Source organism: Felis catus, chromosome A3 (assembly GCF_018350175.1).
Source record: "Felis catus isolate Fca126 chromosome A3, F.catus_Fca126_mat1.0, whole genome shotgun sequence".
NCBI lineage: Eukaryota > Metazoa > Chordata > Mammalia > Carnivora > Felidae > Felis > Felis catus.
In genome coordinates, this window is record NC_058370.1 from 76,183,725 (window position 1) to 76,210,683 (window position 26,959).

At 37.5% G+C, this 26,959-nt stretch overlaps 1 pseudogene; it reads left to right on the plus strand.

Annotated features, from left to right (window-relative positions):
* Positions 1-2,522: 2,522 nt before the first annotated feature.
* On the plus strand, positions 2,523-10,862 carry LOC101097966 (annotated as a pseudogene).
* Positions 10,863-26,959: the final 16,097 nt, after the last annotated feature.

The following is a 26,959-nucleotide window of genomic DNA, read 5'->3' on the forward strand; positions in this document are numbered from 1 at the left end:
GTCTCCTTTAAAAGTGACGATAGTAAATGAACATACTTCAAATTCCGCAGTCTATACATATGGACTCTGAACCTGTTCTGCATAGGGAGTCAATGTCATTCACTCCCTTTATATATGTGCAGGAGTCATTAATGATCTCCCTTTAAGGGCACCCCTTTAAAAGAATGATATGCCACATTAGCCAAAGCAATGTGACTTAGACTTTTACATATATATATATATATATATATATATATATATATATATGTACATGTATTTTTTTTTCATTTTGGCTGAATTCAAGAATGAGTCTGTAGGCTAAAAGAATTGATCTGTCACAGAGCAACAGATTGCAGTCAGAGACTGCCAACAAATCATAAGCAACAGTAGGTAATGACTAATTGTAACAGGAACAGGGGAACAGAGGGTGGGGATTGTTTCAGAAAAGGTAAATGGAAAAATGATCCTTCCCAAAAGAAATCAAACATTTTTGTTTTGATATTTGTTGTTGTTAAATCAAATAATAAGCACATCACCTTTGCTCCTCTCAATAGTTCCTAGTGATGCTGATCAATTTGACAATTTCTAACAGATCTGTGAATTTTCCATCACAGGTTGCCTTTTCTGTTCTTTTATTCCTGTTAATACTATTCTATGACACACTTTTGAGGTTTCTCAATGAATTACTATTTTAGCACACTATAGGAGCTATACAATCAAAGACTTTCAGAAAACCTTAACTATGACTTCCACTTTGTGGTGATGAATATACAACATGATCTTAAAAAAAAAAGAAAGGAAAAGGATTTATGAAGATTTACAAGGTCCAAGAAATAGAATGGCAAGAACAATCATATCCATCTTTTTTATTGATTAGAATGTTGCAATTTTTAATTATCTATTCAATCTTACTTCCTCAGATTTTCACAAAATACTTTTTTCTAATTATCAACATCCACAAACATAAATTTGTTTACGACAGAAACTTAACCTTCTAAAACTTTATGAAATTACTTGGAGCTTGAGCTGCTTCAAGAAATTAAACTCTGCACTGGGGTTCAAAAGCTTTGGGGACATTCTAGAAGTTTTGATTCACTGCAGTGACAATTAACAAGAGTTTCTGTGTGGTTGAAACACAAGAATTTTGTGGCTCCCTCTGACTGTAGTGATTACAAAGCATATTGGGCATATTGGGTCAAGTGTATTATATTTTAAAAGGTCATCTATTCTGTTTAACATTAAAATTTTAATTTCAAGCAACACAGTGCAGCAAGATTGACCATATACTTATTCCAAATGTAAAAATAATGATTTTCTTAATTGATGATATGAACTAGTTACCCCAATCTTTAGATGATACAACCTATTTTGTCTCAGTGATATTTTAATTCCTAAATCCTCTGTTTTCTATAACATGTTGAGCATCAGAATTCTTGTCTCTATTTAATACCTACATCAAATATTCTCTGCCTCCTCATTATTCAAAGCAGAAATAAAGGAAGCTTAGGACTTCCCTTCTTTCTTAAGTCAACATTAATAGATATCCCCAAACTAGTTTCTCAACAAACTCAACTCTTCCTCTGCTGAAGAAAGAAGAGAAGCTCCTGAATGTCAAATTAGCCATTAAAGTAGAGACACAGAAGACAGAAAGTAATGTTTGCAGAAATAAATATCAGAACCAAATTGGATGGGAGGAGGATGAAAAATAATGGTGAACAATGAACTATAGATCACTGAAGCAGCGAATGTGAGAAAAGGGAAGAAGCTTAGGGCAAATGATGGCACAAGGACAGCAGGCACCTTGTAAGAGGAACAAGGAAAAATAATACTAACAGGAAACATTAAAAACTCTGACAAAGAGAAGCAAACTCCTAACAGAAACCCATGAAACACTAACAGAGAATCAGAATTATTCTCTAAATTTTAAATAAGTTTTCCATCTATTCTGTCTCTATTGTGTTCTAATTCCTTAACACTAATCCAAGTGGATAGGGGTCATAGGCTTGCAAGTTCCCATTTATACATATAATTGGTCTGCACCTAAACCATTCTTTTCTTCCCAAATATCAGGATATTTTGGACAAAATAAAAACCCATAATCAACATCTTGATAACTGAAAGTGTGCTAAAGCCATTCATGTTTATCATAAAACTGTTTGAGCTTCACAATGGGTAAGCTACAGATGACTTCATGTTCCAGATTTCAACACAAGTGCATCAATCTCCCATTATCACGTATACCCTCTGCTTCCAAACACAGAGCAAGAGCCCACCCACTTGACAGTGGTCATCCACTCCGGCCAGCACTTACATTTCAGGTGGTGAGAGAGACACCGTGGTTAGGGACTGCCAGTACAAAAAGGAAAATGCCAGAGTAACAGAGAGTAGGCAGTTCACCAGATACAACAGAAACACCACCGGTACCTTTCAAGAATTAAGGAAACACCACCTGAGGAGGACTCATTCAATCAATCATTCATTCAGTAAATGAATCATTTGTTTATTCGTTCATTCAGTAAATATTCATCAAACATCTACCCACCATGTTCCTGGTACTATACAATCCTACAGCCTTGAGTCTTAACATTGTAATATCACACAGGTATTGATGAAAATAACCCAGTTCACAACAGTACCGATTATAAAACTTGAATTACCACTTTTTCCCACATTCTGATTATGCCTGGCCTTTCATGTGGGTTGTGTTCATAACTATTTGATATACTTGAGTAATTTCAGATAGATCCCCTGCTCATACAGAAGGACTTCGTTAATGGTCAAGTTACAACATAAGCTTTCATGAAACACTGTTCTCTTAAAAATATTCCCTGGAAATATTTCACCTTAATATGAATGAAACAACCCCTCTACCGGAGGAAAGAAAGGCTAGCATGAAAACATTGGAATACTGGGATACATAGAGTAAGGCACTGAGAAGGGCAGAGGGACGCACAGCAAACCAGGCATGGCACCCCCATTTCATGAGGGAGTCCAGGGCTATCTTCACTTCGGCTCCAGGATGCGTAAATTAAAATAATTCAGTTCAGAGTGAGTTGGTTATACATATTATTTGTCTTGCCCAAGTTGCAAAGTGAGATTTGCCATAATTTCATTCTGTAATTTGACATCTAACCCTTTCAATTCATGATTTTATAGATTTCAACCAAAACGAATAATCTTTCCTTTTGTTTTTTGTTTCCAGACACCTCTAACTGTATTACCAAAATACAGGGCCAGATTATGCACTATCTAGATTTACTATTATTTTTTAGGTACTTTAACCAGAAATACATATGATATTATATACAGATTAGAGTTCATTTGTACATATATATATCACATATTTGCACTATATATTAAGATCGCTATTCGTATATACACCCACAACCTGTTTTCCTCCTAAAATTAACTTAAAGCGATTGTAAGAGTTTGGTCAACATCATTATTCTATGTGTTAAAATAAACATGTAACTGATGTACTTTCTATCCATAATAACTCAACTCTGAGCACAATTTGTGGCAGATTTTGGGTAATAAGCTTAAAAATAACAAATACTTAGCAAACACCTGACTACAGTAATTATTTGATGTAAATTAAGAATTAGCACTTTAGCCAGGGTTTTTTTCCCCTGAAAATAAGCTTGTTTGTAACTGTTAGAAGTTGATCAAATAATTGTTTTTTAAAAAATGACCATTTCTTTGCAAGGCCCATGTAAAATCAAAACAAAACAAATCTCACATTTATCACTTGAAGCCAAAATTTGTGAACTTTCCTTTGAGTTGTGTAGATTTAGAAAGGATCACACCATAACTGAGCATTTTCTGAGAAAAATTATCTAACCAGCCCCCAACTGTTCCCTTTTGTCATCTCGGAATCAGAGCTGGTGATCTCTAATAACAGGAAAAAGTGGGTGATGGCCCCCGGAGTTGCTTTTGAGAGTAATTCCTGCAGTATTCTTAGGTGTGCCCTCGTTTTTCCAGAGGGGACAGTGGCTCCCGAACCAGATTTTGTATGCGTGTGGTTCCTTCCAGTTTATACCACAGCATGTTTGACTTCTCTACGGGGCTGTCCTTAGCCACCGCGACCTCGGTTCCTGCAGGTGACAGTATGGCTTTCTGCTGATTTATTAAAAATCTCCCATGTTATGGCTCCCGTGTACTCTCTAGAGTGTGATCATGTGACCAGTATAATCACAATCTGTCTCCCTGCTAACATTTCTCTACTTTGGTTATTTGTTTGATAAAGTGAGGAGCTTCCCTTTTGTTGCCCTTCATCAGAGCTTAATGTCTTTACTTTGGGATCAATATACTTTATGAATAATTTTATTTCCTTCTATTTTTATGGTCTTTTCTCCTCATTATCATACTGAGTTTATTAGCTGGTGCTGTCAGTATCTCTACCCTGTCATATGTTCCTGAGGTACAGTAAATATCACTTGTGTTGTAATTAATATGCACGCCCTGTGCAGTAATTAAAGTACAGACCCCTTCAACCAGCTGAGCTTCCTACACTAATTCCACCTTATCTTCATAATGAACTTATTGTAATCTGAAACTACTACTGAATATTGTTCAGTAAGGCTAGAAGAATGAAATCTAACGAGATGCAATAATATTTGTGAACATGTTAATATAAAAAATGAATTTAATTAGTCTAAATCTAATTAAATTTCCCATACAATTAAAAGCCTCCCCTTCCTTCCATTTTTTAAAATCTAACAAATGCCACATTATTGCCCTTTCAGTTCTTTCTACAAAGCAGCAGACTGGACAAATGCCTTTTTTTCCCCTACAAGATATACACAGCAAAGCCAATAGGAACCAGAAACTGGAGAGTGACCTAGTAGGGAAACAGCTGAGTTCCTTTGAGGAACTACTATCTGAAACACAAGAACTGCAAGATTTGGACAAATCAAAAATCTGACCTTTCTTTTAAAAAAAAAGAAAACTCAGGAAGAAGTTATCAAATTTATCAAACAATCTGTGAATCAAAAAATATGTTTTAAAAATGTCTAATACCTTATGTACATTGCAAATTACACCAAGGCACCGTTCCTGTCCCCAGGGGGCTTATATTTTAATGGGAGAAAACATATTTCAATTCTTCAGATATTTATTGGGCACTTTCTGGAAATAATACAAACAATGGATGTCACAGAATTTCTAAGCAGGATACAAAAGGAAAAGTCTAGCACTAAACTCACACCTTGATAGACAGGGGAGAGAACATTTGGGGCAGGACACTAGCTGTTGCTGTACATATTCAGTTTTGCTAGAGAAAAAAGTCTGTGTAAGTTAGGAAAAAATAGACACAAAAGACTAAATCAAGATACATAATTGGCACAAAGGAGGAACATGGTGAGGAACCGCATGCACATTTAATATTACATTTACATTGTCAGGAAACATTTCAACGAGGAAAGCGGGTGCTAAGAGTGTAGAGCCATACTAGGCAGACGCTGGCAAACAAGCCCTCAAACTGGGTGAAAGGTCAGGCATGACCACAACAGTGCCAACAAATGGGATTCGTTCAAGTTGGAAAGATGCTACCAATAAGGCAGAGCCCTGCTTTTTTAATTATTCACAGTAATGCCTCAGATCTTGGAAGGAAAGAAATCATTTCCAAGATTGTATATTACACTAAATTAGCATGGAGCACAGAACTGAATACCGGTACAACACACACACATAGAAATACATCATCTGGAGAATTAAGAAGTGGTTTTGTGGTCAAAACACCTGTCAGTGAGGGCGTCACATTTACTCCTACCATTGTTTCCTTTAAAACTATCCCTGCTGATGGGAGATTTATAAGACACGTTACCTAATGGATCACTTGCAAGGAAGTAACCAAGTTATGTCATCCTTACAGAAGTGGAATCTAAACTCCACTACCACCTGGCACCTGTTCTGGCATTCTCAGGGCTCCCCAAGAAAATCAACATCTACTCTTCCGCTGGACTGGATACGAACTTAATTGGGAAAGAATAAAGAAGCATTTAGAGCAGCATCCATGCAATAGTCACTGTAAAATTATCAGCGGACTTGCTTTTTGATATGAGATGTCCTTTGGCAACATTGCCTAACCCCATGCCCCAACTACCACTGCTAACACCACACAAGATTCTGCCAATGCCCTGCTCCCTATTTGGTCCTGAGCCTCTAGTTTGAATTTGCATTTTTTTCCCTTAATGCATTAAGTATACAGAAGTTTGAAAACCTAGAATCATGTCAGGCCATTCCCTAATGTAATAAAATCAAGAAAATTTAAATTGCATGTAAATTACACCAGTCAGAAGGCAAGGAGTTCTAAGTAGAAACCTTATAGTTTAGGAAGTTGTCCTAAAAAGCAAACTTCTGAGAACTCTTTGCAACAAAGAGCTTCAGTGATGAAAACAAATAATATGTTGAGATGTATTGCTAAAGCTATGCATTGCAAATCAAAGGAACTAAAATAAAGTCAGGCATTCTCTAGAAGAGTGCTCACTATATTTTAAGGAAGATTTAAATGTACTTCAAAAGGGCAGCATGGAGAAAATGGAATGATACTGATACCAAAAATAAATTACAAAGAAAATCTGGGCTGTTTTGCTGTTAAAAAATAAAAGTTAAAACATGTTGACATCTACCTGATCGCAAATATGTTAACGGTGATCCTGACTATCAGAGGAAACCTATGCCTATACAGAAGGAAATCTGATAGGAATGAACGGAGATCCTAGAAGATACACTTAAAATTCCTAATTGAGAAAGTTTGGGTTATACCACCGAAAATCACTGAATCCAGAATGTCAACCCATTTTTAGAGAAGTCAAGACATGTGTGTACTAGTGGGTGTACATGTGTCTGTGTCTGTATTGGGATATATGAGAAAACAAAAATTGGAGCTCAGAAAATTAAGTAATGTATAATTTCCTTCAGTATGCTCTTCCGACATATTAACTGGAAATATAATCATTTATCTTAATTTACATTTGTTGATCTCTAAGCTTTGTGTTCAGTTCACTGTAGGACTTTAACCTAAAGCTGAAGAATAGTCTCAAAGGGCAGGAAAAGTTCTAAAAATAAGCAAGTGTTGTTCATAAGTCTGTCTGCATCATTTCTGAAAATTGTTCATGTGAAGGATGGGCTTGGCTTTGGAGCAAATATTTTGTGACTCATGATTTATTTTGCCTACTCAGCATAGTTTGGGAGCAATGCTAATGTTTATGAATTATCACACTAACTTGGAAATTATAGTGTAGTATTTGTAATTCATTGGGAACTTTCTTAGAAAGCAGATGTACTTATGTTTGCTCATTGGTGAGTTTAGTGACAGTCTAGGAACCAAAGTAGACGACAAATGTCAACTCTATGCAGAATTTTTGCACCTGTGATGTATGTGTGTGTGTGTGAGTGTGTGTGCGCGCGCGAACGCACGCGTGTGTGTGGGGGGGGTCAATTTCAAACTTCCATTTGGTGATACACTCTCGATTCTGTAACAGCTTGCAGGCAAGCTGTGTTCATAAGGGAAATGTCATTAAGAAAGGTTTCATCATGAGCCTCCTGGTATCTTCTCTAGCTCTTCTCGTCAGTTTGTGTATATACTAGACCATCAACCCCTTAACATTACACAGTTGAGACAAAAAATAAAACATGATCACTTAATGATAAATGAGGTGGGAAACAGAACATTCTAGGATGCTTACCTGAAAAACTTCCTTAAAGGGAACCATTGATGATGAAGAGAAAGTTTAAAAACTGGGAATGCTAAGCTATTCTCATTCTGTGTTTGTACTGTGTGCGTGTGTGTGTGTATTTTTGCATTTAATATATCACATATATTCTTTACTAATTTAATACTGCTGACATTGGTATAAAACACAAATAGCAACATTTCTCCCTCCATTCTTTCCAAATTTACTGAGGAGACTTTGCTAATGTACTTAAAACCTTTTAATGTACTAAATGTTGGAATTGTCATAATTTTCTTCTGTAGTTATCACTTCCCTTCAGTCATAAAAGCCCTAACTGTATTGTAAGATGTAAAAGCAAAACCAAAAACTCCAATTTGCCCTCCTTTTTTCTCCCCCTGGCTTAACTGAATGGGATTTGAAAATTAAATCTCACTGGTTTCCAAAACTCTACTCTCAAATTAACACAGAAGTGATTGAAGGCATTTTAAGGTACACCTGGTCAACCATTATTTTAATGAGAAAATGACGTAGAAATTGGTAGATATAAAGTATTGTTGGTTATGAACTAAGCCATATCTCATAGTACAAATAGTTCAGGTAGATTCCATCTTGAATACTCTGATTACTCCACCTTTCTTGTACCTGGCTTCTCTTTCAAATAAAGACTAACGGCCAACTGTGGCAACTTAATCATGTATTGAGAAATGGTATAGTTCAAATCTAGAAAAATTATCCTCCTGTAAGCACTCAGCATTAAGACAGAGATTACCCGTTGGCTATTACCTGCTTGGCCCATGTTGCCAACGTCCCCGCCAAACTGTGGGCCCGCATCCTGAGCTCTGGTGGGCTGCCACGCCCGCAGCCGGCCTCCAGCGCCGTTCAGCTGGCCCATCACCAGGGCTCAGAACCTGGCCCAGGAGCCATCACGGTGAGGTCTGCTGCCCACCTGCAGTGAGGACGGCAATGTGTTGTTCTGGGATGTCTCCAGCCGTGGTGCTGTGGCTGCTCTACAAGCTAAGCACAACTGGCCTCTTCCAGGCAGATCGCAAGCATGCCAACAGTGTGGCCCGTTGGCCCAGCATACACACCAACAGGCTTCACAAGACGACGGGCCACCATTCTGCAAGATGGGCTTCTTAGACATCCACAGTCACTATCCCAGGCTGGGCGCGGAAAAAGTGGCACCTTACAAGTACACAGCCCAGATGGTGGCAGTGGGCACTGCAGGCTAGGTACTGATGCTGGAACTAACGATGTGCCGTTGGAACAGGTGGTCAGCATGGCCAGCATGGACCTCCTCTGAGACCGCCAGGGCTTCACATGGAAGGGCTACGAGGGGCTGAGCTCTCACCCTCCCGTTTCTGGTCCCATGTGCTGGTTCAGTGCCTGCCTCCAGCTGCCGTCACGACCGTCATGCTCCACCTGGGAGCCATGTAGCCTTTGGCACCAGTCATGGCTATGGTCTCTTCAACCTCCAGTGCAAGAGCCCTGTGCTGGCCACGCGCACCCTTCACCCCAAAAAAGCTCCAGGCCATGAAGGGGCTGTGCTCCCAAGCGAAATAGCGCCAGTCTTTCCTGCGCTTCCATGAATCCAAAAGAGCTGCGTCTCAGGCTAGAAACGGCAGCTACTGCTAATAGCAAGTTGCAGGAGGCCCACACGCAGAACAGGCCTGCCCCCAGGACTTGGTGATGACGCCGCTGCAGTCCCCATCAAGCCCTGCAGGCTGACCACTCCCTCTCCGGCACCATGCGCTGCTTCTACTTCACTTACACGTTCCTTGGATGTGCAGCCCACCACCGACCTCCGCGTGGCACAGATTTCCGGCTCCATGTTTACCTGCGCAATGCGGGTGCGCGCTGCAAGGACGGCCGGAGAGGTGGGAGGAGGAGGGAAGGAGGTGCAACTAACGCACACGCTAGTGGTGGCTTCGTTGTGCCTGACATGCGCGATCGATCGCGCACAGCCTGCGCCCTGAGTGGCCTAGCGGGATTCCGCGCAGGCACCTGACTTGAAGGGGGATCACGCCCCACACACTGCACGTGCGGAGCAGTTCAGGGTGTTCACAATGCCGACGGTGAGTGCCACGATCAAGTTCAAACTGATGACAAGGCTGTCTTCTGCACAAAATGGCACCGGCTTTGTTTGCCAGTGTGGCCTATAAGGACTGTGCTAAGACCTGCCTGGCCTGCCTCACCAACCTAAGTGACATCTAGTTCTTCTCTATGCATGGCCTGTGACCCCAGAACCACTATTCCTGCATCCGGAAGGGGAACATAAGTGTCATCTCCTCCTGTGTGTTCACATGCAAGAGTCAGGGCTTTTATCTGATGTTCCCAGTTGGAATTTGAAAGCTTCTTCTTAAGTGCTCAGAACATCCCAGAGCTGCTCAGCTCTCTGGACATTAGCAAGCGGCCCAATGCCACCCATGCCAGCTACAGGTTCCCAGACTCACCCAAGCTGTGCCAGGCTAAAGGGACCCTGAGCATCATGCTGGCCCCATGAAGCTGTGATGGGAGTCCTGGTACTGTCTGCAGGGAGGGAGCTGACACCCCAGAAACACCAGAGGCCATACTCTTGTGCATGTCCATGAACTCCGCCACCACACTGTGCCTACGCCACACTGGACACAACAGGAGATGAAAGACATGAAAAATTTCCTGGGCTCCTCAGAGGAATCTGAAAAGAATCTGAGGAACCTAGTGTTAAGACAAGGCTCAAGCCTGAACCACCTTGATCGAATGAGGAAGATCAGAACCACCGGCCCACCATGAGACTGCTGGAAGCTGGGATCCAGCATCCCTGGCTCCTGCCTAGCCCTTCACATGGACCTACACCTGCTAGTCTGTGGGCTCCCGTGGGACCTGCCCACCCTGACTTCAGGGTGTGGACTCAGGACTGCCCAAAGCCTCTGGGGCAGATTCAGACTGACCCCTTTTACAGGCAGTGAGTACCCTGGAGGCCCGGTGCCACGGGGAGAGGAAAGCTGGGGCTGGCAGCCCATGCCACCTCCTACTCTACACATGCTTCTTCCCACCTCCCTTTGCAAAGAATATTTCTCTAATGCCTGTGCTAGGCAGGACAGTCATTTCTAAAACTATTTTGATGCTTGCTCCTGAGCCAGCTCCCTCCCACACACAGCCTGTGCATGAATGCACCCTTGTGTGTACATATATGTGACTGGGAGTGCCGCAGGGCATGCAGGTCCAGAACCCCGTAGGGGGTGGGGGCAGCGCACCAAGATGGGTTTCCCTGTAGATTGTACCTTGTTTTTTTTTTCCTCTTATTTTGTTAAAATTAGAGTTTTAATGTTAAAAATACAGCTTTTTTGATATTGAAAATGAAAGCATAGGGGCGCCTGGGTGGTTGAATTGGTAAAGCATCGGCTTCAGCTCAGGTCATGACCTCGTGGTTTGTGAGTTTGAGCCCTGTGTCAGGCTCTGTGCTGACAGCTCAGAGCCTGGAGCCTGCTCTGGAGTCTGCTTCTCCCTCTCTCTGCCCCTCCCCCACTCATGCTGTTTGTTTCTCTGTCTCTCTCTCTCTCAAAAATAAATATTAAAAAAATTGGGTTAGAAAAATGAAAGCATGTAATGACTCTTAAAGGGGAAAAGAAAGCAAGAGAGTACCAGTAGAATGAACCAGAACAAATGCATATTTTAATTATGATTTTCTACTTTCTGTGATTCTCTGTACCCAGCATTGTTACCCAGAATGTTGTTGCAGCCATGGGAAAGGAATCAGATACTTATTTTTAGCTAAAACATTATGGAGTTTGTGCCTGAATTTCATAAGTGATAAGGTTACCCATGTGCCTTTGAGAAAATGCTGAGAAACTTTTCTGGGCCTCAGACAGAAAATATAAGTCATGAACTTCTTTAATGGCTGTGCCTTCCAAAGAGAACAAAGGGAAAGAGTTATTGAGGTAACTAAAACAAAGCAAGAAATACTGCAGAAAAAGAGAAAAATATTTTTCCCCAGGTCTGAATCTAGCAGCTCAGAACACATGAAGGAGATGAATGAACTGAAAAGGTATTTGCAGCTGAAGAGATAGATGCTGAGCTATTATTTCTCGTGATGCTATGAGATATTTATAACAACAAAAAAAACCTCTCGAAAATAAAATGAGCACCCAATTTCTCAGCAACAAACAACCTTCAGATTCCACTAGCAATATTATACCTTAAACACTAGTTCATGTTTAAATATTTTAATAATGACTTGAATAAAAATTTGTGTTTTCTGTATCAGCTGTGTCTACATTCAGATGCTATTTTCAGAATATTTCCCTTAATAGGCTTTAGGCTTCTTTTCCCATATTTATCATAATAAGGATAAACTTGGGGCAAAATATTTTCTTTTCAGACTGCTTCCTTATCCTAGAACTCTAACAAAATCCTAATATATAAAAACTTTTAAGTTTTAAGTGTGCTACTTAATTTTTAAAATAAAAATATTAAAAGTATTTTTTAAGTAGTCAAATTTTTTTTGTAATCCAAAGAGCATCATGGAGTCTACTTTGAAAACGTACTCTCCTATCTTCCTAATTTAAAAAATAATACTATGCATATAGTGCTTGACATCTCCCTTTGTGAGGTGTAAGTTCCAGAAATCAGAGGACATTACTGAAACATCTGTTAGTTCACATTTTCCACTAAATGGCTTTCATGGTCACATGATCAAAAGAAATTACCACCATGCTTTCAGTCACTAGAGGTATTACTGTTTATACTACCAGCTCTCAGTGCTTCTACTCTCTGTTGGGATAGGTACATACAAGTGAAAGAGGTGAATTATGCCACTCTGATGCACCAAGTGGTATTGTATTGGCCTGAAATATTTCTTGTATGTCACAAAGCTCTTGGAATCAAGAGATTCTTTGCATGTGAACTAAAACAAAACCCTTTTAGTTGTAACCCTCATGCAACACTTTGCTAATCAAATCTGAGATGTATTCTTTTTAAATAAGACTTTGTCTTCTATGCCATATCAAAGCAACTTGTTGACAAGTGAAAAGTAAATTATACATGTGGTAAGTTTTATCTTGGTTTGCTTTCAGGGATTGCTTGTGTGTGTGTGTGTGTGTGTGTGTGTGTGTGCATGTGTGTGTGTGTGTGTGTTTGTTTTTCTTTGTTTCAGTTTGTTTGCTTTGTTGTTGTTGTTCTATGATGCCAAACAGTTGATTTCATAGATTAATTTTTGGTCGTGATAGTGACTTAATTAGACAGGTTGTTTCATTTGCCGATGTTTTGCACATAATCTTATAGACATAGCCTAAATGAGGGCTTTACACATTAAAGGATATAAATTCAGAAGAAACACTATATAAAACTGAGTAGAAATTGGATTCATAAATAATCTATACTGACTTCTGATTCCAAACACACTTCTAAATTTTTTTTCTTATTTTATGACATGTTCCTTACAAAAACAAAGGCAGAAAGGAAGGTTACATAAGAACATTACATTACATATCTTAAAATCTTACATTGAATTCACTACAAGGCTTTTATTTTTCATAGGTAGCCACAATACCTCCCTCCTGCATGCTTATCTTAAATGTAACTTTGACACTACTCCCAACAAGAGATGAGATGTGTGTACCCTCTCTTAAAAATGGACTGGCTTTGGACTGTTTTGGCTAACAGACTGTGGCGGATATGGCTAGGTTGCTAAAGGCTGTGAAGCTTCTGCTTTGTTAACTAAAATACTTGTTCTTAAAAGCTTGTTCAAAGCCCAGCTGCACAGAGGCTACTATGCTGTGAAGGAGCACAAACCCACCAAAAGGAGACTGTGTGGAGGTCGTGAGAACACAAGAGAGAGAGATGTCTAGGAGCCCCCAGCTGCTGGAAACTCACTTTTCTAGCTCTGGTCACTGTATGACTGCAAACCCCAAGAGGGACCCTGGGCCACAACTACCCAGCCAAACCCCTTCTACATTCCCACCCGTAGAACCCATGAGAAATAAAACAACAGTTGTTTTAAACCATAAAGTTTAGAGATATTAATATATTTATAGATCATTTATTAAACAGATGTCTATTGAATGTCTACTCTGTGCTGGGCAATATCCCGAGTACTGAATCCTGCAAAGATTTTTGTGCCCCTAGAAGTTTAATTAGTCCCCTCATCCTCTGTGTTTCCATGGCTTTTTAGACAAGTAACATAGCACTTGACTTCTTTTGTCCATATTATGTAAGTCGTGTACATGGTTGGTCATAAACCTGTCAGTTCAAGATCTGGGTCTCAGCAAATTTTGGTTCCCTCTGTTGTGTTCTGTAGTGCACACAAATGGTCAGTGATTGATCTACGACACCTATCTGGATAAGAAAATTCAATGCAAGGAAATGACATCATTTTCCTCCATGGTATAAATTAAAAGCTAATAAAGATTTTAAGCCCTGACTTCTTTAAAATAGCTGAAATTTTCAACTAGAGCAAAAAGAAGTACGTTTTACAACATTTGAATATTAAGCTACTTATTGAAGCAGTCCAAAAAAAAAAAAAGAAAGCATTTTTCAAATATTCTTAGTCATTAGTAAATAAGCCTTATGTTATTAAAATAGAAATCCGTTAAACTAGTTTTGTTTCATTTGTCAAATAGTCTATTTACACTGCTCTAGATAATTTTGTTCACATTGTAGCTTAAAAACGGGCTTTGGATATGATGAAAAGCACATAGTGTCCCAGACCTCCTAGCTACGATCTTCCTTCCCACCACTAGTCTATGCTGTTGCACTAAGTACGGGATGCTCATTCAGTGTCCATAGGCATGTTGAAAGGATCACTTTTGTCTAAGATTTTTAGCTCAAATGGAAAAAAGTCAAATGACTGATTGTTTCCTCAAATTAGAAGCAAACAATTTAAAAACAATTCTGTTCACAAAAATAGTTTTTTTTAATTCATAAATTTAAGTGTTTAAACTTCTTCAATTTAGAAAAGAAAATTCAGGAAAAAAAATCTCTTTTGGGGAGAGGGGGATCTCCCTTTCTAATTTTGAATACAGAAGCAATCCAATCCTCATAGTTATACATTCTTAAAACTTTCAGTTTTTGCTACTTTCTCCTGGTCCTCTACCCTAGTTTGATCTATGTTTAATGATCAAATGAGTTTCCAAATCCCATGAATTCTACTTCAGCACTGCTTTCCCTACCTAACCCATTTTCTCCCCTTTCTGTTAGTATACTTTAGAACCTTAATGTCCCATTTTCTCCCCTTTCTGTTAGTATACTTTAGAACCTTAATGTCTGGAAGTGGAATAACGGTGCAGGCAAACATTTATCAGGACTTAACTCTTTGAAGCCCTGTGCTAAGGGCTTCATATATGCTACCCTGTTTAAATCTCACATTAACGTGATGAAATGGAATCTAAACTTATTCCTATTTTACTGATGAGTAAACTATGGAGGACTTGAGAACTAAGTAATCCGTCCAAGGTCACAGTCCACAGTGGTGGAACCAGCATGCAAATTAGAGAGTTCAACCCAGAGCCCAGGGTTCTAATCTACTTCTCTAACTCACAGCTGGAAGGGACTTTAAAAATATAGCCCACTCCCCATCTGATGCTTCATTTTCCTTTGGCATTCATTCCTGCAAAGTTGTCTGCAGCCTATGTTGGGACTTCTCCAGTAACCATCCTAATAGTTTCCTATCTTTCAATTCCAACTCAACTTCTGCTCTGTACCAGATTAATTGTTACCAAAAGCTTTTTGTCGTAATCTCCCCTCTCAACCTCTAAAGCTAGCAATTCATACTCTTCAATTCACAACTTGCATCCAGAATCCTTCTTCTACGGTTGTCCTCCTAAGGATAATATGCTATTTCCTCCATTCTAGAATATGCTCCTCACTCTCAACATACTCATATTCTTCTCATCTTTCAAGAATCTCTTAAAATTGACACAACTTTTGTCACACATTGTTTTACATGTCTGACAAAATTCAGAAATCAGCAGCTCTGACTTTGCTTATCCTCTTGACTAATCTATCAGCTATTTGATAATAGTCACAATTTTGTCTTAATGTTCCTCTAATGTCTTAACGCTGTTGCACTAAGTACGGTGTTTTAATGTAAACTATCAAGAAACATTTGATGGATGCATACATTCATGCATGCATACATGGTTAGATGGATTAAAGCATTAAAAACAAAGCAAGTTCCATTGTTTCTACATAGATACAGTAATGCTTCAAAAACGTTTGAATTCAAATGACTGGCTCTTAGTAAACCCTTGAGAAGCCTTCACAGTACCATATTGTTGCTAATTCAACCAAGTGTTATCAAACTGTACTTAACAAGCTTTTAATTAATTGAACCAAATATTTGACCTGATTTAAGAATAGTTCTTCAGTGTTTTTGATAAAAACCATACTTGATTAAGTTTGTTGGTTAAACTCATTTGATTTGCTGTAAAACAAACATCCTATGAACATTAAAACCATCATCTGTTCAACATTTTATTATTTACAAATATAGAATACACAGCTATTATTATAAACTGAAATTCCAAGGCTAAACTGAAGGTCATCAAAGGTCATTCATACACAAAGACCAAGAGGAAGAAAAGTGAGCATGACTCTTGTACTATAATTTGTGGTGATATGCATTTGTAAAGAAAAACAGGCAATAGAAATGGTTAGCATGCGTATATGTGTGTCTTTCTTTCCTCAAAAGAGAAACACATGACCCAAAATAGTACGGGATTTAAAAAAAAAGAAAAAGACTACTAGTTAATTCATGAATAAAAAAAAAAAAAAGATTAAGATTCCAAACTGAAATATTTGAGAAATAATTAGCCTTTGGTAAAATTCATTGTCAAGTGGAAATTCATTTTTAATCATGAAATATATTTTTCCTGTGCTATTTTAGCTTTGTTTTAATTTGCTATTTAGCAGTGCCCTGAAATATTAATAATTTGTTTAATAAATTCCTTCTAACTCTTAATAGATTTTTAATGAAGAAATTTATCTTAGAGATCTGTGTGAGAATTGATATAACATACTTGCTGAAAGTGTTAAATTATTGACCTTCTGAATAGTTTCATTTGAACGTCTATCTTTTGCTTGCCATCATCTGTGTTCAGATCTTCTTAGAAGCTTTGTGAAATTTTTAAAACACGAAAAGTTATTGATCCTATAAGCCATAAAAGCAAATATTCTAGAAATGAAAAGAAAAATGTTTTATCCACAGAGTCAATTCACAAAATTAAAACTTTTTTTTCCAGATTATAGTGTCAAATCCCTTATAATTACCCTGATGAGTAAAATAAGCCCATAGTGCTTAAAACCTTGGGTTGAGGTAAAAGAAAACAGTCCCAGGGGGATTCCATCATTGGTCTATTCCTAGCAGCAATTCCTACAGGGTTGCCTAAATGCCAGGGCTGTTACAACTCCAAATAAATCCCTTTCTCCATGCTGATTTTCAGCACACAGGAAGGTCAGTTCTGGAGTTTGACAGAGTCAAGGTGCATTCTATCAGAATTGCTGGGATGCTGACTCCCTTGTTTTCTTCTCTCCTGGATTATGACAATAAAACACAATGCTCAGCTTTGAAACTACGTATATTTGTAGAGAAAGGAAATTTATGGCACTTTCATACCCCAATCCACTCATGCCCCAGGGAGAAATTTATACAGGGATTATCCGTGTAGATTTTGGAGACAAAATGGTTACTGAAAAGCCTGTGGGCTTTGCAGTCAATCAGATCTGGATTTGATCTCTGGATCCTCTGTTTACTAATTATTTAACTTTTTATTATTGGCTTAACTTCTCTAAATCTGTGTCTTTATAGTCTTACCAACCATATAGGATTCAGAGGGCAGATTAAATGAGATAAAGCATTCATGACTTTAAGTGTTTGTTACTGAACCCCACACATAATAAATACCAGCAGCTTCAGTGGTGATGGTGGCTGTGGTGGTTAAATCCTCTGTCAGTTCCAAAGCCAATCCTCTTACATGGGCAAGAATGGAGGCTATGAATTAGACTCATGGGAAAATTCCCCAGTGGATGTCATCCTCTTATACCTCAAGAGCTTATTCAGCATTGAGATTAAAACTCAGATTTGGTTGTAAATCTGCCATGGCCCAGGAGCAGGAGGGGTGCAGACTAGCATTATTTCTCTGCCCCGACTGCCCAGTGAAAGCCAGCGAGAAATGGACAGTATAGGGGAATGACTGTCAGATTGGATCAGACAGACCTAGGTTTCTTTTTGTTTGTTTTGCACTTATTTTGTTTTGTAACATTTCCCAACAGAGAAACCATGGGAAATCGAGTTGAATTGCCTACATTTCAGTTTCTTCATCAGCAAAATATGAAAATAATGACCTATCCTTAATTCACAATGCTTACTTCATACTAAATATTATGCCATGGTAATATTAGTAACACAGCTTGGATTAAGATTCTCAGAGAACCTCTTGATCCTCTAAGATGTGCTTTTTGTGGTCCTGTATTTCAGAGTTCCCTAAGCAAAGTTCCCAAGTTTCTTTGAGCAGTTGTTCTTAGAGATGCTCTGAGAAAAAGAATAATAAAGGGCTCCATAGTCAAAATACATTTGGGGTATTTTAGGAACACTAAACCTTATATCCCTTTCTGGAAGAGTCTCTCTTAATACTGGCATGTTAAAAGCCTTGAGAAATTATTCGACAAAGAAACCTACACAACTCGATGATCACTTGTGAGTGTTTTCCAAATTATTAAATATATAATAAAACCCCGCAATATTAACTATATAGCCTCCTCCCCTTTCTTTTTCATAATATCCTTTGGGATGGGTGTTTAGCAGAACACACATTGGGAAACATCTATTTCCCTGTTGTCCTCAGATTAGCTAGAATTTTCTACTACATACAAAAGACGTGAATTGCCAGATGATATAGACATCACAGATGGAGCTGATACATTCTGATGGCTGCAGAAACCAGCTCTGACCAAGCCATGTTCATTGTCAGGGGTCCCTTGGCCACACAAAGTGAATTCACTTTGTAACTCCTAAGTGGACTTGGACTTTTGTTCTCATCTTTTAAAGTTGCCCTGTCATACTGAAAGAAGTAAATACTCGGAATAGGGAAAGTGACACAAGCAAGACCCAGAGAAACTTGATGGAGGCATTAGCATAACTAATATGCATCACTGAGCATGGATATTTTGCACTGATAATCACATACACTTATGGATATGATTCGGGATTCTATGAACATTTAATTACAGGCAAACTAGAACAAAATCTGAAAAACAAATCAGATCAAAATCTGATTACGGCAGGGAGGGTCAAGGGATGTTACTGTTAAACTTCTTAGCACCTAGCCAAGCAGCAAGCCTTGTCAATTGACCTATTACATATAATATACAGTACTACTCACTGGATGTACAGTGATTCCTAAGACATATACATGCTCTCCAAAAACAGTGTCTGCACATAATAGACCCTTGCCAAATAATTGCTGAATATATGAACAGGGAGTTTTACTAGGTCCTACAAAAGGCCTAGATTTATATTACAAGATGAAGATAAGATTATACCAGTATCACTTATGAATGTCTGGTATTAATTGACTTAAATGCACATCAAATAGTTTTGATAAAATCTTCAATAAGTCACTTTCTAATTTTCTAACTGTATACATAACTAAGGATGGCCTAGCAAAGGAGCTAGTTGAAGTTTTCCATGGGAAAAACACAGAAAATTGGTGTAGGTCTATAGGGAAAGCAAGCATGTAACTTACCTAAAGAAGTCAGACAACTGGGACCCTACTTAGAGTGAAAAGACATGTTCAACACAGAACCCAAAGTGTCTTAGGGAAATATATCTGCAAAAGAAGTCTCAATTACTGCCTGGAGTTCAGGTTAGAATTCATCAAAGGGATAGCAGGGACAGTTTACACAAGGAAGAATTTCTTCAACAAGAAAGATTGAAGTTTGAGGAGAGAGTGAAGTAATGAATCTGTTCAGGAAGGCGTGCAGGTGTAGTAGAGAACATCCCTTAAGTTCAGAGGCAAAGCCCCATCTAGAACCACAGAAGAACTCAGAGAATTGCGTAGGGCACATTTGATGTACGCCAAGTAATTTTGTATGAAGTGTTCCTTATTGTTCGGTTGGATATTTGTAACTTGACTGAAGACCAGTGACTTTTGTTACCGTGGTATTTCATGGCAGCCAAGTAGCTTCTGGCATCTTGAAAAAATTCATGGGAAATAATTCAGGCACAGAAATTGCTTTGAATGAGGCTTGAAGGGGAAGCATTTACTGCCTATGGGACATTCTAAGATCATCATAAAGTGGCCAGAACACAAGGGATTTGGGTAGGGAGACCTGGAACTCAATCTTGGTCCTACCATTTATTTCCAATTACATGCTGTTAGGTAAGTCATTGAGCCTACTGAGTTTTAAAAACTCAACTGGTTGAAAATAGACTTTTTGTAGAGATTGTGTGAAGGTTAAATGATTTGTCTACAAGAGTGCTTAACTCATTGCCCCCCCATGTAATATGCATTAAAACAGTTTTTCAAATATTGCTTTGTTCAAAGGCTATCAGCAAATAATAGTATTTGCAAATAGTATATTTGCAATAGTATCAGCAAATAGTATTTGATAGAACTAGGCCAACATATCTATATCTTTGTTTTCCATTTTCAGTGAAAATTTATTCCTCTAAATTACAAGGAAATAAAGTTAAACAAATAAAGTTAAAGTTAAACAAAGAGCAGTTTGGTGGACTAAATAGATATCTCCTTGACTTTAAATGTTGCTGTCTCCTTTGATCATATTGTATTGCACCCAAGTATTTCTGAAAATTTAGATGCACTGTAACTTTACTGTGCCATCCAATGTTTTTGTCTATTCTGTATGTATTTATTCTGATGTTAGAATATTAGGATAAGGTATTTTCACTAGTTGTGCTTACTTTTTAAATTTTGTGATACTTCAGAGAGATACATAGAATGTTAACCCCAAACTGAATTTTTTTCACGCCAAACTGTAAAAGTATAAAGGACACTTTTATGTGATCTGGTCTCTAATAAGACCAAGGAATGCAAATCTTTATTTTCTCTTCTTACACATTTGTCTTAAAATATCATTTCTACATCATATTTCAGTTTAAATGAAAGTACTTTTTAATGGTGCCCAATAATATTTATATGTGAGTATGTAATAAAGCATTAGTTGAATAAGTCATGTTAAAATATAACCACAAAACCAGTTACTAGGTTTCCTATATAAAGGCCAACAAAAATAGTTGATATCAATTTACTTTCTCATTCTTAAGTCAGACACAAAATTCCTTAATTAAATATTTAGATTAATTTAATACATTAAAGAGAAAAAGTTCCAACTTTTGTAAATTAAAAAATCCATTTCATTGAGTATAAGTGTTTTGAAAGTTCAAGAATCCTTGCTTCAGAAAATGAACATCCTCTGTCCATTAGCTGCATTAAATAAATATGTACAATTAAATACATGTGTACTAGTTAAATACATATGTACTAAACATAAGGCTCTAAGGTCAGCCCAGATCCCAACATTCACTATTTGAGGTACATAACCTCTATTTGGCTTAGATTCCTCATCTGAAAAAATGGAAATAATCATATTAAATTGTGGCATAAATTGTATAAAGTGCTTTAGCCCAAGACATAGCACAATAGCAAGGCTTCAGTTAATTTTAGTTCTATTTGTAGTGGTAATAATAGAACTCTATCCCCATTATTTTTTCTAGTCTACACAATTTAAAAGTAATTTAAATTATATCAGGACCTAGGCCTGGCCTAAAATATCACATGATACCTAATTGTAGGTCACCTCTGCTTTGAGTCTTTTATAAATGTATTTGTCATACTTGGTTACAGGCCTTATGTATATACCTTGTCTTCTTAGGTAAAACTGCCTCTTTATCCAAATATCTGAAAATATGCTAAATGACTCAGATAAAACTTCTCCTTTCAGATCATTTTAATTACAATAGCAACAACAGATGTATATATGTTCATTAAGAAAAGTGTAATTTGTAGAGGTGTCCCTCTGAAAATTAGGCTGGAAAATTGTAGATTATATTGAGACACAAAAAGAAACACTGCTCTCTAAGTCAGATGCTCCATTATTAAAAAATGTCATCCCTTATGAATTTCATAAATAGTAAACCCAGGAACAGAGTAACCATTTTAAAAAGTCTGGAGGGGATTCCATAACAACATTTAAATGCATTACTACTCGAACAATTTGATTGGATTATAAAATATTTAAAACTGCAGCTGTAGTTGTGGTGTTTACTGTTGATTATTTTGATTTTAAGATCTTCACACAAAAAAGGTACAAGTTTACAGAAGTTTTTGTTGCACTGACAAATAGCTACACTAAAAATGAACTGTGCATAATATATATTTAGATAAAAAGGACAAAAGTGGAGACAGCAAAATAAAAAATTGTGGTTCCTTAGAAGTTCTAATTCCAAATAGGAATAGTCAGTTCAAAACTGAAAAGACCAAATATATGTTCCAGTGGAAAATGATATTAAAAACCAAGCAAAATACATTAATCTGAGTTCCAGTTATCATAAAGCTTTGCTGTAACTCACTATACTTGATTCTACATAAACCTAAGAACACTTTGCAAACATAAAGCATTTATAACCTAACAACATAAAATAATAATTCTATGATTTTGTTTCTGAAGATCAGGCTCAGGATTACCTAAAGAGGTTTGACTTCACGGTGGCAGTCTCATCAAGCATATATTATCATCACATATTTAGAGAAACCTGGTGAATGGACTAAAAGAATAAAGAAAAGAGACAAGAAATGTATTTATGGATATGCATGTGTGTGTTGATAGATACGTGTACATGTATACATTCACTAGGATGGCAAAACAATATAGAAAAAAGAATATGCCTGAAAAGGTTTCCACTGTGCCCAACTCTACTTCCTCTCCAAGACAGAAATGGCACAATGATGACCAAAACTCCTGATGATGAACAAAAGTAAATTCCACTTTCTGACTGAGGCTTTACCATGCAGTCATCTGTGGTACGCTCTATTTGTCATAGAAAGTTAAAACTGATGACTCCTAAAGCTAACAAGACTTCCCATTAAATGGGGAAATACCTCCACTGCAAAGTGTCAATTATAAGACCACCCTCCAAAAGCCACAGTCTTGTGGCTACCTGATTTTAACTCCAGGTTAGTCTATAAGTTTTGAATATTCCATGTATCAATTCACCCTCCTTAACCCAATGTTGATAACAAAGGTACTACATCAAAAAAACTTTTGCATATATGGTATTATTTAATGGTCAAAATAAAAAAAAAAACTCTCTCTTTGTGGTCACTATTCCTATTTGACAAATAAGGAGGAAATTAAGGCGCTCAGCCAATTAAATATCCTGCCCAACATGGCTCAGCTCATGTGGGTAGATTAGAGCCATTTGTCAAGGTGGGGAGTAACTCTCTGGCTCTGAAGTTGAACAGATGTCAATTCAAATCCTAGCTCTGTCATTTGGGGAAGTCACTTGAGTTCTCTGAGTCTCTATTTCCTCATTTGTAAAATAAAGATCAGAGTCGTGCCTACTTCATAAAGGCTGCTGTAAAGTCAAATGAACTAACATATGTAAATATTATTATAGAAGGCTAAATAAATGAGGAGGTGAAACAAACATAGGCAATGATGTAGAATATAGAATCTCCAGAGCACATTCAACTAGTTGGTAGATCTAAGCCCTAATTAGGTATATAACTGCTATCGACTAAATTTAAGTTGAACATCAGTTATGCCTTAGCGTTGATTAATAATCCAGCTACCTAGATAGACTAGAGAAAGAAAATACCGATGACATGGGAGAATTGCTTGAAATACAAGAAACAATGTGTAGAAGAGAGAAAGGCAGAAATGTTAGTATGGATCCCACTCCCTCTTTCTTTTGACCAGCCTCCACTCTCTTGCCTCCATTTCTTCCTCTCCTACTTTTATGATAGGTACTTGCGGTATAAGCGAAAATCACTCAGGCTGTGATTTCAGATAACCAAAGTTGAAGACCAGTTATTCATAGAGTAACCCTAATTAATATCACTGAGCCTTATTTATTCATCTGCAAAACAAAAATAATAATACCTGCCTATTTGCCTCAGCAGGCATGTGAAAGCAATTTATTATATAGGTGTATGCACATGTGCATTTTGTTATTTAACACTGGGCGTTTGAGATGCAAACTGTGGACTTCTGGCTGGTTTCCTCCTTTGGACCAATTACTAAAGTTTTCAAAATCCATGAATGTTTAATTTTAGATAACGGTATCTAGAGAGTTCAAAGCTATTCCAGGCTAGTATACTGAGTTTCTTATCTTCAGTATTTTCACATTATCTTTTTGACAAATGGAATTTTGATATAGCTTTATTTTAATGACTGGGGAAAGGAATTTTTTAATGTTTGGGGGGTACACATGCACCCTTTATATTTTACATGTAATCCTGAAATATAGAGTCCTTGCATATGATAAACAGTTTCCCTATAAATAGAGATGGACTCATGAGTCACACATGAAAAGCCACTTGCAGCTGCCCTCTATATTCATGATCTAGAAGATGTAAGTAGACAAATATAATTTGGTAAGGTTGGTAATTTCAGAGGTGAATGTAAACTTTGAGCTCTATTAACTGAAGTTGAAAATGAGACCACCAGATTTCAACTACCCAGCAGTAATTAATTCCAGCATGTGAAGCTTAATTAAGGAAAAACAAAATATATTGCAAATTGTCGAAAAGGAAAGCCACCAACTGATGACACAGGACTATTTAAATATATTAAAGAAATGGTGCAGTATGTTAAGCATGTAATTCCGCCAAAATTCTCCCAGCTTTATTTTGTCTTCCTTTCCATATCCTTGGCTCTCAAAAATTCATTCTCAGTTCTTTGGCAAAAGAGACTGGAAGAGACCAGAAGGAGGAGAGGGGGAGTGGACAGCTCATGCTAATGCCACTCTTGATTTCATATTTTTGTTAAAAAATCCTACTTTGTGCATATAAAATATAGTTCATTTCTTATCCTGAGAGTTACCCTGGCATATGGCTCAATTGGAAACATCAAGGTTTTTAGTTCTTTTTTAAATGGCTTGCCTCTTTTCCAGACTTTTCTTCAGATGTATTGTCAATGCCACTTTTAGAGTCTATCACCCGTGTATTAGTAAAATCCAATTCACTTGCTGGCCGAGAAGGTCCTGACCATGATGGTAGGTGAGTAGTGAATGGAACAACTCTGGAAGTGACTGTGGAGGCGACCACCGCTTTTTCAGGTATGACCCATCTCATGTACTTGGACTTTTTTGTAATGTAAAAGATATGTTCTCTCGACGCAGAGAGAAAACTCTTCCCTACTTTTTCCTCTTTTGTTGAGTTAAACAATCCAAAACATCTCTTGAACTCTATATCATGCGCAGAGGCCTATGTGCCCAACTGAAGTCATATGGGTCCAATCCAAAACTGACTCTTCTTGATAAAATGCAGTGCCAAGTAGCTTATCTGCAAGAACGTTCCTGTTTATCTGAGGCCTTTCAAAATCACTGTTGGGCTGAAGTGGTAATGACATAATTAAAATAGCCAAGTCCCTAACGTTGAATGAGGACTATAAAAAATAATAGCTTGTTATACCACTCATCCTGGATGAAGTTCGAAAGTATAAAAATACTTATCCAATTCCATTCATCATGACTGGTCTGCATTAGTCTGCAAAACAAACTGACTAGACCCAATTAAATACACTGGAATTATTGGATAAGGCAGATCCCGCCCCAGGAGGGAAAGGAAGTTAGCCTAAAAGTGTGTCTCCAATAAGGAAGTACTGAGTATGAAATAAAAGGTAAAAGTTAAGAGAAAACTGGAAGGAGGTGAGTAGTTAGTTCTTTAAATAATTTTCTCTTAACTGGGTATAAAAAGATAAGAAACATTATTCTTTGTTTGCAATGCTAAAGAAGGTTTCAAGGAGACTTTATAAAAGTGACTTTCGACTTCTGGCTGGCTATAATTTCTGAGGCCTGAGGCAATTGTCAGTCACTTTTTCAAACTGGAGAATACAGTATTAGTTTTAAGAGTGTATCCCTACTTCAGCTCAATATGTATATTCTAAATCTAAATATCATTTGTAAACAATATATATAGAACTTTAAGTGATAAAAAAATTACAAGTTACAATAAAAATTCATTTACAGTCAGAAACATACAAATGTCTGCCTACAGACATTTTGAAGGACTATGCAAGGTTATATTTTTCCTTAGCAAACTCTTCATCTATTTTCCATTTTTCTTACCTGGCAGGCAGCTAGGGGCTACAAAGTCAAATAATGAAGTTGTCTTTCATTTGGATATAGTTTATTAATGGCAAAACACTAATCCATTAATCAACTTAAAACAAGCCAGTAAACTAAAAAAAAAAAAAAAAAAAATCGGTATCTCCTTTAGTAACAGAGATCACATGCCTCTTAAAAAGGATCCATTATCTCCATGGGTTTCTCAGCTGAAGTTAAAAATCTAAAAATGATTTTCATTCATTTCTCATTAATATGCAAAAATATTCAAATTAGATAGTAATTAACCATCTACTCAGTAGAAAACCTTTTCATGTTAATTTATGATAAACTCAGTTGCTGCTTTGATTGAGATTGATTTTTGGTGTTGAGAATCTATCATGAATACAAAAAAGCACCTGAAAAAATATTTTTAAACACCTTACTTATGTTGCTCAGCTAATTACATGGTAGCTGTGTTCACAGACTATTCCAAAGAGAGGCTTATGGAACCAAAACCAGCGTGAAGAAGCTGTACATACACGCTCCTGTGTGCTTATTGTGACTCTCAGCCTAGAGTACAGTGTCTTTGGGTGCCTCAGTTTAGCCGATTCATATGGCTTCTGGGTTCATCATTTAATTCAACCAACAGACAACACTCTGGAGGAGAGTGCCTGGATAATACAAAAATTTCTATACGTAAAGAAGTATAGAGATCTTTACATATTTGCAAGATCAATTGATTTCACAGGATACTTTGCTCAGTGTACTCAGTCTGATTTGTCAACAGACCGGTTCGTTTTGCTTTCTGTAGATGAGACACTGACCTCAGTAGTAGAGATGAAAGGGTGATTATCATGTGCATGTCAGGCCAGTGGAAGTCATTTTCATTCTCAACAACAAAAGCTGGAGTTGAGTACCAGTGACCATAGGGTATGCATCTGAATCTAAACCCTGAAGACAGCTATTCAAAACGTTGCTCCCTGGGAGTAACAAAACCATGGGGACACAGTGACCTTCTGTTAGCACTTTTAAAGAGTAC